Here is a 16998-nt window from a genome sequence, read left to right as displayed (position 1 = left end):
GGCAGGCCTCTGTGATTTTCTCCAGCTAATCTCAGCAGCTTGAAAATAGCAGAAGCCACAGCATCAGAGGCTGAGAAAATCAGTGTTGGGTAGATTCAAGTTTAAAAAATGGACACAATGAAGGTGGGAGAAAACCAGGGTGGTAAAAGCATCTGGGGTGCTGGGTTGGGCAATCATTTATTCACTCAATAAAAAGTTACACTTTTTGACACATGTGCCAGGCACTGTCCTAGTGATTCTTGGATACATCAGTGAATATAACTTGAAGGTCTCTCTATATGAGAGTGGGTGGGGAGGGGACATAGTATAAATAATCCTCACAATGGCACTGCTGCGCTCAGTCGTGTCTGACTCCTTGCGACCCCCGGGGCTTTAGCCCGCCAAGCTTCTCAGTCCTGGAGTTCTCCAGGCAAGAATATTGGAGTGGGTTGCCAGTCCATTCTCTAGGGGATCCTTCTGACCCAGGGATAGAACCCTGGTCTCCTGCATTGCAAGCAGATTCTCTACCATCTGAGCTACCAGGGAATCCCCAATAATCACAAGACATGTGCATAATTAAAAACAACAGAAGTGATTGGGCAGAGTGTAGGGCATTGGGCGTGTGGACCAGGACTGGGTAAGGGTGTGTGATCAAGGCAGTGAGACTTCGTGGAGGTGAGGGGTGAGTCAGGAAGATGTCTGGACCACCAGGATCTGGAACAGGCAGTGAGGAAAGAGCGGTGAGACAAGGACCAAGGTCTTAGATGGAGAGAGTGAGAAGGTCTGGTTACAGTTCATGTGGGAAAGAGAGAGAGAAATCACAAAGCTGTCCCAAGAGTGGGGAATTCCTGAGCTTGGAATCTTAGCTATTCACAATTCTTAAACTCATTTTCCTTACAGAATTATCAATACATTAAGATTTCCCAGTTACTTTTTTCTTCCTTTGTTTCTTCTTGTTTGACTTTTATAATGGCTGAAGAATCTTTACTTAAATATAGGCTAGCTTTTCCCCCTCAATTTTGGTTTAACAAGATCAGAGCAAGTCAGAAATCTCCAAGGGAAAATTCTTCAGGAATATGATTTGATAAATACCTGATGCCTCCAAACATCTTGAGTGGAATTTAGAAGACTGATGGAGAATTTGTGGTCAAATTGTTAGAAAGCATGTTGGAAAATAATCAAATAAAAAATAGATAATTATTAACTTTAGATAGATAATTATTAACTTTATTTACACAAAGCTGTACAGGAAAGGGCATATAAATCATAGTTTAACTTCTGACTCAGTTTCAATAATGGCATCAGAATAAGTGAGCAAGAGGAACTCAGTAAGGGGGAGGCAGTGGTCAGACCCCACTCAGACCCAGTACCTGGGAGCTGTCTGAACCAGGTACAGAGGGGAACATGGGCCAGCTTGGCACCAAACTGAGAAAGAGTCTGATTCTCCCAACATTGCCACCACTGGCCTGCCACCCTTTACAGAGAATTCATTTGCTTGCTAAAGAATTGGTCCAAAATGGCTTGCAAAAAATATCCCAGCAGGTCCTTAACAAACCCCCAAATGGGATGGGAAAGAGTTAAACAGGATTGAATTGTCAATAAATGATATGCAAGAGCATCAACATAAAAAGCTTTCACGTCTGTCTCAATTATTTAATCTGTGACAGTTCAGATGTTTATCTTATCTGCCCTGGTGTTAATAAACACTGACATCTGAAGTGAAGTGAGCTGTTTCCACATCCTTCAGAAATGGAAATGGAGGTGTTGAGGGAGTGTAGATGAATTCAGCTCCTCTTTAGTTGTTTCCAGCAGGAAGTTGTTCCAAATAACCTGTGACATTACCAGAAATAGGAGAGGTTGCAAGGTTTTTTCACATGGAGTGAGAATTCCAGGGGGGATGATCAGAAGTTTTCTTAGGAAAAAAAATGATAATGGATGGAGATGGTGAAAGATATTCTAAGGAATATAGAATTAAGAATATGTGAGATGCCAGAAACCAAGAGAGGCTTGCCTTGTGGACTGTGGTTTAGGAGTGTAAGGAATTGTGGTATCAACTGGTCTCTAGCTCCCAGGGAGGAAAGGCAAAGACCCTCAGTGCTATCAGTCTCATAACTGGTCACGCTTAGAGTCTGGGGCTACATAAGGTAATACAGCAAAGCTCTGCAAATCCATGATTCTCTGTGATCCTGGAGGCTCCTCTTCCCGCAAGGCTAGGAAGGGAACTCTTTGGTTCCAAGAATGCTCACATCTTGCAAAAATTAGCAGTGGTGCTCAGTGGCTTGGAAGTCTATGTGTAGTCATTGTAATTTGGGATCCTGTCTATGATAGGAATAATGAACATCACCCATTTAAAAAGACTGTATCAAAACCAAAAAATAAATAAAAAGACTGTATCCATTTTATAATTTCAAGTAGTTGTAGAAGTTTATAGTTGTAACTTTGTTTTATTTCACATCATTGTGGCCCCTGTGATGTATGAAATGCTGAAATCCAGAGAGAAAGTGAAGTCTCTCAGTCGTATCTGACTCTTTGCGACCCCGTGGACTGTAGCCCACCAGGCTCCTCTGTCCATGGGATTCTCCAGGCAAGAATACTGGAGTGGGTTGCCATTTCCTTCTCCAATTCAGAGAGAAGACAACCCCAATTATGAATTTCCCTAAGGGAAAATAGGTCATGCTTTTTAACGTAATTACAGCTATATTCACATATATGTGTGCACAGTCATTTCTGACTCTTTGCGACCCCGTGGACTGTAGCCCACCAAGGTCCTCTGTCCATAGGATTTCCCAGGCAAGAATACTGGAGTGGGTTGCCATGCCCTCCTCCAGGGTATCTTCCTGACCCAAGGATCGAACCCATGTCTCTTGAGTCTCCTGAATTGGCAGACTGATTCATTGCCACTAGTGCCACATATACAGAAAGAAAATCCCTAAGAAAACACATCAACTATTGGCAGTGAATTTTTAATTGTTCCTTCAGATGTTTCTTTGCTTTTTAAAATGTATACAGTAAACGTAAATTATTTTATAATAAAAAACAACAGAGGTTGTTTTGGAACAGAAATGCAGAATTTCTTCTCTACAGCTGAATCAGAACAATCCCCAAATTCTCTGTCATGTGGGATAAGAATGCAATTACACCATAATTTTAAAATAGAAAATACTGAAGAGTAAATACTTGTGATGTGGGAGGAAGTGTCTTCAGTTCCCAGGTGTTGGAAATAAGGTCAAAAGCTAGCAGTTCGTGGGAAATGTGGCTGCTGTCTTGTCTACAAGAATTCGGTTTGCCTGGAAGTAGTCACCCATCAATTATAAGCTACCTCAGGACTGTTTATGAAATCCAGAAAAAACTTTGATTGCTTCACTCACTTTGTCTAGAAGGTTCTTCTGGATAGGAGCCCTGACCTTGTCTCAGTACTGAAAACCAAGAGAGAGAGTGCAAGCCTAACTTTCTTCTTGCCTCAGTCTTGCTTTATAGATGCACTTGATGGAAACATCTGTTCTTCAGGTAAAGTGTAAATATTTTAAATACTCATGGGTCAGACATTACCAGTGCTTTAATTTTTTAAAAATTTATTTCTTTTTGGCTGTGCTGGGTCTTCACTGTGGCGTGCAGGCTTAGCTGCCCTGCAGCACACACGATCTTAGTTCCCCCACCAGGGATTGAACTTGTGTCCCCTGCGCTGGAAGGCAGATTCTTACCACTGGACCACCAGGGAAGTCCCCCTATCACTGCTTTCAGATCAGCTTTTGAAAATGAAAATGTCGAAGTCCTGTTTGGTAAGATAGAGGGAACTTTGGTTCCCTCCAGCAATTCAATGAACAGCAGTTATGTCAGGACCTTTATAGTTGACTTGGCTCTGTATCATCCCAGTGACTTTAGGAGAATCACCTTGGTCTCTCCTTCTGACATCTGGTTGCTTGCCTTCCAGATGATCCCCAATATTTCCTGCCTCCTCCTATCCATACCCTTGGATAGTCCCCTCCCATTCTGTACCAGGTAAATAAATGGGTATTTTCATGTGTATTCTATATGCAAGAAACTGAGTCTCAAAGGAGTTAAGTATCTTGATTAGTATAATGGGCTAAAGCTGATATCAAATCCAAGACTTAGTTCACCTTTTCATGATGCTGTTCCTTGAAAGGAGAAGAAATGAAATGAATGAAATCAGGTGTTTTTCACTGATTCAAATGGTTGCTTACAGGGTTAAGCAGAGCCATCCCACCCAGTGGCAATATACAAACACAAGTTTACCCTTCAAAATTCTTTTCAATTAAATATATTAATAAATGATGAGTAACATCAAGAGGCATGTGTACCTTGCCTCCCGTCCTCCTCTGTCCTTTTAATTAATCAACCCACCCCCTCTTATGTTGGTACAGAGATAGATTTACATAATATCCTTGTTGCCATGGCTGATATTGCCCTTTGTTAGTTAACTCTTAAAGGGGGAGTCGTGTAAAAGCCTCTAATTGACCATATGAATTATGCATAAGGGCTCAACTCAAGTCATGCATATAAAATGGGCATTAAGATCACAACCTTTACTATCTTATTCTTGTATAAAGTTCTCCACACAGGGCTTGCTAGCCTAGGCTGCAGCTCTCGTGGCATGAAATGGAGCTTGATTTATTGGTTTGAACTAATTTACAAAATGGAGACCAGTAACCAAGAAAATCAAGTTGTATAAAGTTGGCATCTGGCAAATGATAATTATATACTTCTTAAAGTTTTCTTCTACCTTGTAGAACATTATATAAAACTGTGTGGGAACAGTGAGTGATGAAATCATATTCCTTTTCCTCCTGCCCGGCCAAGAAGAACCAGTTTGAGACTGGTGAATGGATATGCTTGAAAGTTCAGAAGGTACCAGAGGAGATTCATATTCAAACCTCATCTCCTGTTCTCCAAAATGAGGGACAGTCCATTGCTAATTTTAGAAAGGTGGTGGTACAGTTAGTTCAAACCCATCTTCTCACCAAATGCTTAGGCTCTTAAAGATTCAAGGATACCTCACTGAGGGTGTCTTGTCTGTTCTTTTGTCCGAGACTCCAACTAAACTCTGGGCTTCCCAGGTGGCGCTAGTGGTAAAGAACTCGCTTGCCAATGCAGGAGACACAAGAGATGCAGGTTTGGTCTCTGGGTTGTGAAGATCCCCTGGAGGAGGAAACGGCAACACACTCCTGTATTCTTGCCTGGAGAATTCCATGGACAGAGGAACCTGGCGGGCCACGGTTTGTAGGGTCCCAAAGAGTCAGACACGACTGATTGACTCAGCAAGCACACTAACTAAACTGTAACATGGCCTGATGGAAAAGGGCATCCCTACGTGGTTTGATTGGATCTTGTTTGGGAGAATTTGGTTTTTTCAACCTAAGTATAGCTTGTTAATGCTTTCTGATGATGGTAATGGAAAAATCAAGATTTGGGTCAGCTCGCATGCGTGCCTAGTATAAGCCATGGCCATCCTCACCAGCCTTCCTGTCCCTGATGTGGTCTCCCTGCCTCCCTGCTCACTCCTGCCCATTTCCACACAGCAGCTGAAACCACTGATGGCTTCTTGTCACACTTAGCATAAAGTCGAAGCTGCTCACCCTGCCCTGTGATGCCTCTGTGACATGGCCCTGCCTGGCTTTCCTAACTAATTTTGTGCTACCCTCCCCTTGCCCATCACTGTCCAGCCCCTGTTTCCTTTCAGTTTTTTGAACATATTAAGCTTGCTTCTACCTTTGGTCTTGTTCCTTTTGCCTGGAATGACCCCAGTGCCCTATCATTGCCTTTCCAGCTCCTTCCTGTCATTTCCATTTCTTATTAAAAGTCACTTCTCTGGAGCATCCTTCCCTGACCACTCAATCTGAATTAGTAGTTTGAACACATAACTTGGTTTCATTTTCATCTTATTAAGTCCTGAAATTTCCTTGTTTATCCAATCTATTTTAGTGTCTGGCTTTCCCCTACCAAACTGTAAGCTCCAAAGGCAGGAACCTTCTATGTGGAACACTGGCTGGCACTAGCAGACACCTAGTGTTTGCTGAGTGAGCAAATGAATGAATAAATGCCTTTGTTTTTGTTTGCATCAGTCATTTTAGAAAAATATGTTGGTCTCTTTTGATTTGAGTTCAGTCATTTTGTAAAAACTAATCTTTCCTAGTTAAAAATCAATTCCTAGTTTAATAAGCACAACTGCAGGAGCCAGGTCAAGCTTTCATAAGTTAGTGTGAGCTTCCCAGGTGGCTCAGTGGGTAAAGAATCCACCTGTAATGCAAGAGACGCAAGAGATGCCTGTTCGATCCCTGGGTGGAGAAGATCCCCTGGAGGAGGGCATGGTAACCCACTCCAGTATTCTTGCTTGGAGAACCCCACGGACAGAGGAGCCTGGTGGGCTACAGTTCATAGGGTCACAAAGAGTTGGATATGACTGAGCACACACCTCTCACATGTACAATTCAAATCTCTGGCCCAGATACTTGCAAACACCATTCGAGTTACAATGACTGGTTTTGAGACTGCCTTCCTTTGCCTTCTTGAGGGCTCCAAGGGCCCAACATAAGTCCTGTGTTTTCTGTAAATTTATTAACCCACAGAATTGCTGTCCTCTCAACTCTTTCCTCCATTTATAGTACTGAGTATTCCACTCATCATCCTTTAGAGATGATAATTAACTATTAGATAATCTCTGCTCTATTGGGTGGTGGGATTTGCAGGTAGGTTGCTAATTCTTTGGAGACGACATGAGGGTCTCTGTCCCTTTCTTTCTCCTGAGTGTCTGTGTTAGACCCTTTCACACTGTGCTTGTCCTATGGATAGTCTGTTGACCTGCAGAACCCAACTCCAGTGGCTTTTCCTTCAGCTTTGTTTATTTTTAAATGAGTGCCAACTCTTAGCAGTGGTGGGGTCCCAGGACAGTGTGCTCCTAATTTTGGCCGTGATCTAGGGCGGTAGGCAGGGCAGAGCTCAAAGTGGGGATTGAATAGTAGAGTGCTTCCCCTTTTCCTTGTGGTTGAGAACACCCAGTGAAGTCATTCTTAGCTAGAAATGGGTTGTAAAAAGGCAACAACCAGATTCCTTTATCTCCCAGAATAGCTTTTCCCGAAAGAGGGAGATCTTTGCGGCTGAGATAGAGCCTAATTTTAGCTGACACTGCTGGGCATCAGTTGGGCACCCTGGACCATGACATTCTCCCTCCGTGGCCTGGGGCCCATGAGCATCCCTTGCCAGATAAATGATGACGCATTAACAACTGACTCCAGACACCTTCTTCCCCTGGAAAGGGGTTTGAATCTTGGAAGAAACCATGTCCTTAGTATAAAGATCCGCGTTGCAGTCCATGGAGGTGCAAAGAGTTGGACACGACTGAGCGACCGAACAGCAACAATAAATGGTGAAAAATCTCACTTTTCTTTACAGCAGACAAAATTCCCTCTTCTCTGTAGGAAAACTGTTACTCTTAAGTGATTCTTTTTTAAAGACATTTGGCAGGAAGGTGGGCATCTGAGTTATAATCTTAGGTCCTGGCACTGCCTTCTAAGGAAGGTACATTCCAACAGTTAAAAAGCGCAAGGACAATTCCTTCCGCTAGTTCGTTCTCCCTGGCAAGGTGTTTCTTCTCTCCTACAGATTAATCCTTTCATCTTAAAAGCCTTTCTTCCTTTCTGTACTGTGCTTTTATTAAAACATAACTCTCCCTGACAGGGATGGACCCAAAGACGTCCATCAAGGGATAGGTTATGGATGTGGTCCCTCATGTATTCTGCTTGGAGTCCTGTAATCATATAACAGTCCTACAGTATAGAAGTGACCACACTACTTTTTTCATGATTGTCACCCCCACCCCAAGTAGACAGGGACCCTAGAGAGCAGACACCTTATCTTAGCCATCTTTTCATCCCCAGGGCCTAGTCCAGTGCCTGGCACACAATGGGTCCTTAAGAAATATTTCTGAATGAGTGACCAACAGTGTTAGATGCTTCCAAGTCTAGAAGCCAGCCGAGCTGAAGGCAGCACACGGATGCTGGTGAAGAGTAGTGGGGAGGGGGTCTCCACAAAGAAAGGGAAGAGGACCCCAAGACTTCGGAACCGTCTGCCCGTGGTGACTCACAACACAGATGGTAACGAGGAGAGCTGCCTCAGTCGGAAGAGAGTGAAGATTCTTGAGAGATGCATCTGGCCTACTGACAAGCCCAGGCCCCTCCTTCTGTGACTGTGGTGACTGAGTGAAGCTGTTTCATCTCCTCGCTCATCAGTAAAATCCTTCCTTGGCTGCAGCATTTGGAGTGTGAATTATAAAGATAACCCTGGGAACGGCACCTTCACTAAACCGAGGGAATTAATCTGGGCTTCAGGATGGGCTGTGCCTGAGATAATGGCAACTTGATTTTCTCAGGTCAAATCTCCCCCTGAAAGGGGAAAACCGTATTTCCTTGCCGACGCCTCGCTGAGGGCTGAGGCTGGTAGTGGCTGCTGCCTGGCCACAAGACGGTCCCCATGGTGCATAGGATGATATGACAGTGGGCCCCTGTATAGCCACCCCCTCATGGCTTCCCACACGGAGTGAGGCAGGATCCTGGGGGCTTGGCTGGGATGGATCGTCCCCTAAAGCAGTCCCCTGACTGTCTCCTGAAGGATAGTCAGCTCCACAGGTGTTTCAAAAAGAGTTTCCAGCATGCTGTCCAGATGCGTACTTGTCTGCAAATGGTGTGTGGGCTCCTCTGGCAATTTTCTTGCTAGGAGCCGTTGCTACTTCTGTCATGACAATAGCAACAGCTAATCTTTTTAGGAAGCAGTTTGTGCGAGGCATGGTTCTGAACAATTGTGCATGTTTGTGTGTGCCTGTGTGCTCAGCCTCTTCGTTGTGTCCTACGCTTTGAGACCCCATGGACAGTAGCCCACCAGGCCCCTCTGTCCTTGGGATTCTCCAGGCAAGAGTACTGGAGTAGGTTGCTGTTTTCTTACTCCGGGGGAATCTTCCCAACTCAGGGATTGAACTCTCTTCTCTTGTGTCTCCTGCATTGGCAGGAGGATTCTTCACCACTAGTGCCACCTGGGAAGCCCCAAGTGATCACTCATGTATGAATTCACCTAATCTTCGTAGCACCCCTGTGAGGCAAGGACTGTGAGCTTCCCCGATTCACAGATGGGAACAGATAAAGATAGGCAGTTTCAGGGCTGTACCTTAGGGGTCCTTTTCCCATTTGAGAGTGATGTTTGTATAACAAGGCTGGGCTTTGGGGTTTCCCATCTCAGGGAATCTCTGTCTGACTGGTTCCACATCCTGACTGGCTGCCCTCTTTGTGGCCCCCTTACCCTGACCTTTCATTTCCATTGAGTGTCTGACAGTCAATTCTGAGTTCTGTCTGAGTGTCCTGGGCTCATACCACAAACCAGCCCTGCCTCACCCCGACACACAAAAAGCTGGCCTCTGGAGTCCCTTCCTGGGGTCAGATGGGTGGTTCCACAGGCTGCCGGGCTCCAGAGATAAAGCACAGGGTGGGGCAGAAACACCAGGTCCTCTTGTGAGAGCAGATGCCCAGCTGCGGACAGGGCTCCCTATGGAGGCAGAGGAAGCACACGCACATTCCATTTCTATCATTGGGGGTGCTCTCCAGCTGCTGAGACTTTGGAGGACAACGTCAAGTCCATAGACTTAGAGTTACGGATTTAAAATCCATGTTCAGTGCCCTCATCCCCACCAACATCACCCAGAATCCTGCTTCTCTAAGATACCTTCACTTGAATCCCCACAAAACAGCCACTTTGCCCACCCAATTTTTTACCTTTTATCTTCTGTACCTGGCATCATTTAACACCACCCGCCCCCCCACTTCATCCACTTACTTCTTACCCATCACCTTACTAGCCAATCTACACCTGACCTCACTGCTTCGCATTTCAGCAACAAGTGTCTCCTGGGTTCTATTCATTGCTCTTGCTTATTCTCCTTTTTGTGAGTCATCTTGCTTCCCTAAATAGACTGTAGATCTGGGAAGTCATCTACCAGACTCCCAGCATCTAGCCTAAGGCTCGGCAGAAAACAAATAGCCCAGAAACAGACTCTGCTGTTGATGAGGTGTCATCTTGACTCTTTGCATGGACATCAAGTATTCTGATGTCAGATGGAAGACTTCCTTAAAATTGGCCTCCTCTGTTGCTGTCTGCCTCTCTTCTATACAATCTATAAATCTAGACTAACCTCCTACTTGTTCTCTTAGATTTTATTTGTCAGGTCTTCACAGACTTAAAAAATACATGTTTATTTATGTGACTGCGTCAGGCCTTAGTTGCATCACATGGGAACTCTGTTGCAGTGCTCAGACTCTAGTTGCGGCAGGCAGGCTCACTGGCTGTGTGATGCGGACTTAATTGCTCTGAGGCATATGGGATCTTACTCCCCTGGACAGGGATCAAACCCATGTACCCTGCGTTGGAAGGCAGATTCTCAACCACGAGACCACCAGGAAAGTCCCTTCATAGACTTTTTTAAAAGAGCAGTCTTAGATTCAGGGCAAAACTGAGTAGAAAGTACAGAGCTTCCCTGTCTATCCTCTTTCCTCATGTATGCCCTTCTTTCCTCCACTATGAGCATCCTGCACCAGAGACGTACATGTGCTAAAATCAGCGACCCTAGATTAACACACTGTGATCCCCCAGAAGCCATAGCTTACATCAGGGTTCACTCTCAGTGTTGTCCAATCTATGGGTTTAGGTGACTACTTAATGACATGTGTCCATCACTACAGTATTGCCCTAAATATCCTCTGGGCTCTGCCTGTTCATCCCTCGCTTGCCCTTAATCTTTGGCGGCCACCAATCTTTTTATCGTCCCCATAGTTTTGCCTTTTCCAGAATGTCATAGAGTTGGAATGATTCAGCGTGTAGCCTTTTCGAAGTCAGCCTTCTACTTTTCACCTTTCCATTACTTCCTTTCTCAGACCCTTTTCAAATTCAAGGTTTGGGTCCTTGGTTGTCTTGGGTAATCACATAGTGAGCACAGCCGGTAGGGCATCTACGTAAAGAAAAAGACCGGGGAACACAAGGGATCTTCAATGGCCAGAAATTCCCCTCCCACTCTACCTTCTGTTGAGACTGCCCTTTAGGTTAAGATGTTGAAGTTCCCTGTTAGTATCTGGAAGGGGTATCTGGAAGGGGTGATTATTATTAAATTATTAAATAATAACATATTGACTCAATAGCTGAAGGATAACAAGAATCTGGGTGAATGTGCCCAAAAGGTAGGGCTTCTGGGTGCCAAGGAACTGAATAAGGAGTTTCTTGGGTTGTGTATAGTTGCACAGTCTGGACACCTGGAAAAGTGAAGAAAGATAGAAAAATGTGTGGTATCATGGAAAGAACACACACTTGGGAGTCAAGGAACAGAATAAAGTATTCCCTAGTATCTTAGTTGTCTATTTCTGTGTTGCAAATTACCCCCCAAACTTAGTGGCTTGAAACAATAAACCTTTGTTATCTTGCAATTTCTATGTGTCAGAAATTTGAGAGCCACTTAGCTGGTAGGTTTTGGCTTTTGGTCTCTCGTGAACCTGTAGTCAAGATGTTAGCTGAGGTTGCAGTCATCTGAACACCTGACTGGGTCTAGATCCTTTTCCAAGGTGGCTTACTCACAAAGCTGTTGGTAGGAGCCTCATTTCTTCGCTGCCTGTTGGATGGGGAACTTAGTTCTCTCCACAGGGCTGCTTGAGTGCCCTTACAACATGGTCACTGACTTCCCCAAGGACGATGAACTCAAACAGGGAGGAGGCCGCAATGCTTCTTGTGACCAGGTTACTATACAGTCATCTCTACCATATTCTTTTTATTACGCATCAGTTACTAAGTCCATTCCATGCTGAAAGAAAGAGGAATTAGTAGACTCTACTTCTTTCAAGGAGTTTTGGAGAATCTGTGGACATATTTTAAAACCTCTCTATCTTTTTTACGCTGTATGTATTTACACAACCTGAACTCCTGGAAAAGTGGAGAGAGAGAGAAATGTGGTATAGTGGAACGAATGGTCTATTTGGCATCAAAGCCCTGGTTTGAGTTCTGGCTTTTCCATTCACCAGCTGGTGACTCCTAGGAAATCATAAGTACTCAGAACCTTCCTTACCATTATCAGAATTAAGCGGATGATATGCCTTCCTTACAAACTGCAAGCCTTGTAGAGGCTGAGGGTGATGTGTGTGAAAATCTGTTTTGTACATCATAAAATGTTATGCAGACTTATGCTGCTTTTATTTTATTTTTTACTACTATTATTTTTTATTTTGGCCACTCTAGGCTTTGTTTCGGTGTGTAGGCTTTTTGTTGCAGTACGTGGGCTTCTCTTGTTACAGAGCATGGGCTCAGTAGTTTCCTCGTGAGGGCTTAATTGCCCTACGGCATATGGGATCTTAGTTCCCCAACCAGGAGTTAAACCCACATCCACTGCACTGGAAGTCCCAACTTACTCTGTTTTTATATTTGGGCTGGCTTTACATGTGCTAAAGCAAAATTTACCCTCTTCTCCTGTGGGCAGAACCCAAACATCTGCCCTGTTCTCATCAAAAAGTGATGGTCGCAGAGTTCTTACCCAGTTCTCTTTCAGGATCAGGGTTTTTCAGGTTTCAGGGAATTCATGGGGTTAGGACTTCTTGTTACCTACCCTTTCCCAAGTTCCTCTGGAGGCTTGGATGAAACATTCTATGAAGACTGCAGTCCCATTTCTTGGAGAAGCAAGTTGAAGAAATCTCTAATGAGGATCAAATAGACTCCAGTTCAGAGGACAGATGCATTTTTGTGCCAACAGAACATTGTATTTAGAGCCTTTTCTCCCTATTGCTAAGCTGTGCTTCATTTTCTGTTTTATTTAGTTATGTGGTAGCAAATTTTCATTGAAATGATATAAAAACAGATCTGTATGTTGGGGATGGTATGATTTTCTTTCCTTTAAACTCATTTCCATTGGTTATTGCAGGTCAGGTCCCTTTTTAAAAGAATTCTTTGTGTTTGAGTCATTAAGCACTGAAAAATGTAGACCTTAAAGGCTTGTAATGATGTCAAATGATGTGCTTGTTCCAAGGGACCCTGTGATTTCCACCTTTACCTCCTAAAAGCTTTCCATGTTGGGAACGATCTTGGAATTGTAGAATATGGTAGGCATTTAGATTTTATGGAGTAATCAGTGAAATCAGTTTTAGCAGTGTAGCCATCCAAAGAGATATCATCCAAAAAATTCTCTAGATGGACAGTTAAGAGGGAAGGAAATACATCTTGAAAACTGGAAATGGGCTCCTGCAAAATTCACTTTAAACTTTATTTTTCAACCAGGCCAAAACTACCAGCCAATCAGGACTTCCCTCGTGGTCCAGTGGTTAAGAATCCACCTTCCAATGCAGGGGAGGCAGGTTCAACCCCTGGTTGGGGAATTAAGGTTCCACATGCTGCAGGGCAACTAAGCCTGTGCAACACAACTAGATAGAAGCCCACACGCCTCAACTGAGGCTCGACACAGCTCCCCCATTCCTCCCCCAAAAAACTACCAGCCAATCATGTGTGGCTTTTTCTGTGTGAAGACTGAATGTGACTCTATTTTTCAGAGTCTTGGTCCACGTGACATTTCCACCCTTTTGGAACATGAGGAACCCAAGCAGACTGAGCCCAGATTATCCTTAGGGCAAGTCTCCCCTTCAACCCAGTCACAGGGGATTCCTGTTATCTCAAGGTACTTAACACTCTTACAGTAAAGTCAGTTTAAATTCTCTAGAAAGTATTTAATAATGGATGATAGATATATTTTTTTAACCAAAAGACTGGGGTAAGTAGAGGAAGATAGGGAAGAGTATGGCTCCAAATTGGAAATGATTCATTTCTTATACAAGCCCCTTTCTTCACTATGGCAGAGACTGCCAGTTGTCAAAGCATCAAGTCTTTCCCTTTACTCCCCAGAATCTACAGAAACATGCCTCTAGTTTTTATTGAATAATTTAACTTCAAATATTTATTTATTTATTTGGCATGCCAGGTCTTAGCTGTGGCCCACGGGGTCTTTCATCTTTGTTGTAGCACATGGGATCTTTAAGCTATGGCATGTGAACACTTAGTTGCACCATGTAGGATCTAGTTCCCTGACTAGGGATCAGACCATGGTCCCCTGCATTGGAAGCATGGAGTCTTAGCCACTGGACCCTCAAGGGAGTCCCATGCCTCTAGTTTTTAGCTGAACACAAGGTCATCCAACATCACTTGCAGCTAAGTACACTGCGTACTGAAGTTCTGGGTGGTGGTACATTAAACAGAAATAGGGTCTGCACCTCCCAGGAAGTTTTCTTGAAAGGTGGGGTTCTTGCTTCTCCCTTTTTCCTCTTCTAGTGACTGGAATGCAGATATGATGGCTAGAACTGGAGCTGTCATCTTGGATTGGGAGGTGGTGTTAGGAATTGGAACCACATACAGCAGAGTCATAGAATAAAAAGAGCCAGGCCCACCCTTCAACTCCACACATCCACTGAAGGGTTGTCCAGCTGGCATCTTCACCTTACCATGTTGCCTCATGATGCTGTGAACACAGGAAGAGTGTTACCGGGTGGTTAAGAATGCCAGCTTTCAAAGTCAGGTGATTTGGGTTGAAATCCTGGCTTCACCACTTACTAGCTGTGTGACCTTGGGCCAAAATGGCAACCCACTCCAGGATTCTTGCCTGGAGAATCCCATGGACAGAGGAGTCTGGTGGGCTATAGGCCATAGGGTTGCGAAGAGTCAGAGACGACTGAAGCAGTTTAGCACAGCACTTGATCATGTAGTGCCAGGTGACAAATTCCTCCCATTTTGCATACTGGTACATTTTAGGTCAGAAATTTAGACAGGGCATATCAGGACAGTTGGTCTCTGCTGTCTGGTGTCTGGGGCTTTAACTGGAAACTCACAGGCTGAGGGGGTAGCTCTGCAGCTGGGGGCTGACATCATCTGAAAGCTCCTTCACTCCCACTTCTAGCTGTTGAGGTTGGCTGGCAGCTGGGACCTCAGCTGAGACTATCAGCCAGAGAACTGCCCACAGCCTCTTCATATGGCTTGGGCTGCTTCTCCATGGTGGTTACACTCCGACAGCAAGTGTCCTGAGAAAGCCAAGTGGAAACCGGATCACTTTGCTGAAAAAGTGAAAGTCGCTCAGTCATGTCTGACTCGTTGCATGGGCTATATACAGTCCATGTAATTCTCCAGGCCAGAATGCTGGAGTGGGTAGCCTTTCTCTTCTCCAGGCGATCTTCCCAACCCAGGGATCAAACCCAGGTTTCCCACAGTGCAGCCAGATTCTTTACCAGCTGAGCCACAAGGGAAGCCCTCTTTGCTGACCTAGCCCCAGAAGTCACAGAGCACTGCTTTTGTCACATTCTGCTCATTGAGACAGTCACACAACCCTTCACCCCTACCCCCCAGGTTCTAGGGGAGGGGAGATGGATGCCAACTCTGATGGGGAAGTGACAAGGTTCTGGAAGAGCATGTGTGCTTGGAACTATTATTGGAGCTAATTTTGGAAAAGAGAGTCTGCCATACTGTCTCAAGCTGCCTGTTCTTCCTCTGCAAATGAGGATAACCATATCTACCTCATAAGGTAGCAGAGACACTGAAAATATGTAATCAGGAGTATAGCCTGGACACTTACCAATCACAACAGTCACTGGCATGAAAGCTTTAGTCTAGAGGACAGTCCTGGATGTCCCCAGAGGCGAGGAAGGCTGGAGAGAATGTTGTGAACATGGGGAGGAGGGCTGTCACTCAATGGTCCCAGGGCAGTGTGTGTTTTACCAACCAGTAAAGAAATATTTCAGTAGCTTAAAAACCTACTGAAGGCTGAATGTCAGCTCTGCTTGTAAGGTTGTTCTGAGGATTAAATAAGACGCTGCATATAAAGTGCTTGGCACATGGTAAATAAACAGAATAGACAGTAGCTATTATTGTTATAGCTGGTTTTGGTACTTTTCCATGCTAACACGCAATGTGAAGATTAAAATCTTAAAAACATGAGACCCCCCTGTAATGTTTCTCTTTCCTTTAACATGAGGACTCACTGTCTTTACCTCCCCACAAGCTTATAGGCCCTGTGAGCATCCAAGGTCTTTAACAAAACAAGTGGATGACCTTTCAATGGATAGATTTTTCTTAAGAAATAAGGAGCCTTTTTTTTTTTCCTTCTTACTGGAAACCATGAGTTAGTCAATAACAGCATTGCTCTGTATAAGTCTCTTCAACAGTTGTACAAAGCTTGAAATTCTCCTCCATGTTTTGGTTACACGTTGTCTGTGAATTGACGCGGTGACAGAATAGAAACAAAAGAGTATTGCCCAGCTATAATTTCAGAAGGGATTTCTGTGGATTCATAGAGAAGTGTGCTTTGCCCCATGGAACCTCGTATCCTAAATTTAGAATAGGCTGAGAGAGAGAGAGTTCACAGCTGTAGTTCCTCATAGCACAGGAACCTTCTTTAATAATGAAATTAGGCCCCCAGAAACTGACTCACTAGCACATTTCCTGGACCTGAAAGAGCTCTCCGGAGCTGGGCTGGCAGATATCTGAATTCTCTGGAAAAAGGCTGATTGATGGTGAAGGATTTTCCACAATGCCGGGGAGCCACATTTTCTTCCACATCAGCTGAGAAGGTTCAAATGAAAGCTGATAAATGCTGACAGGAAGGAAAGCTAACTTTAGCTTTGAGCAACTACGCAGCAATCTAGGCCAGAACACCCAGATATCTCCTTGGTTCTGTCTCTGAGCCACTCCATAGTTCTCTGGGCTGCGATTCAGCGTGTTTCTGCTGCGGGAGTAGGCTCCACGCCGTGCCTGCTGGGGTCTGATTGGGCCCTGTTGCAGCCGTGGTCTTCTCCACCCTGAGGCAGTCTCTGGGATGCCGTGGGTGTTGGGATTTCAGCCTGTGTGGATTGCGGTGTGTGTGCGTGTGTGTTCAGTTGTATCTGACACTTTGTGAGCCCTGTAGCCCGCCAGGCTCCTCCGTCCGTGGGATCCTCCAGGCGAGAATACTGGAGTGGGTTG

General features: G+C 44.6%; 1 pseudogene; it reads right to left on the bottom strand.

Moving 5' to 3' along the window:
* LOC133073958 (small ribosomal subunit protein bS18m-like) overlaps nucleotides 1-15016 on the bottom strand; it is a 37019-nt pseudogene extending 22003 nt beyond the window's left edge.
* Nucleotides 15017-16998: the final 1982 nt, after the last annotated feature.

Source organism: Dama dama, chromosome 19, assembly GCF_033118175.1.
Source record: "Dama dama isolate Ldn47 chromosome 19, ASM3311817v1, whole genome shotgun sequence".
Lineage (NCBI taxonomy): Eukaryota > Metazoa > Chordata > Mammalia > Artiodactyla > Cervidae > Dama > Dama dama.
The sequence above is the reverse complement of the archived record's forward strand: the minus strand, read 5'-3'. Positions and strand labels throughout refer to the sequence as shown.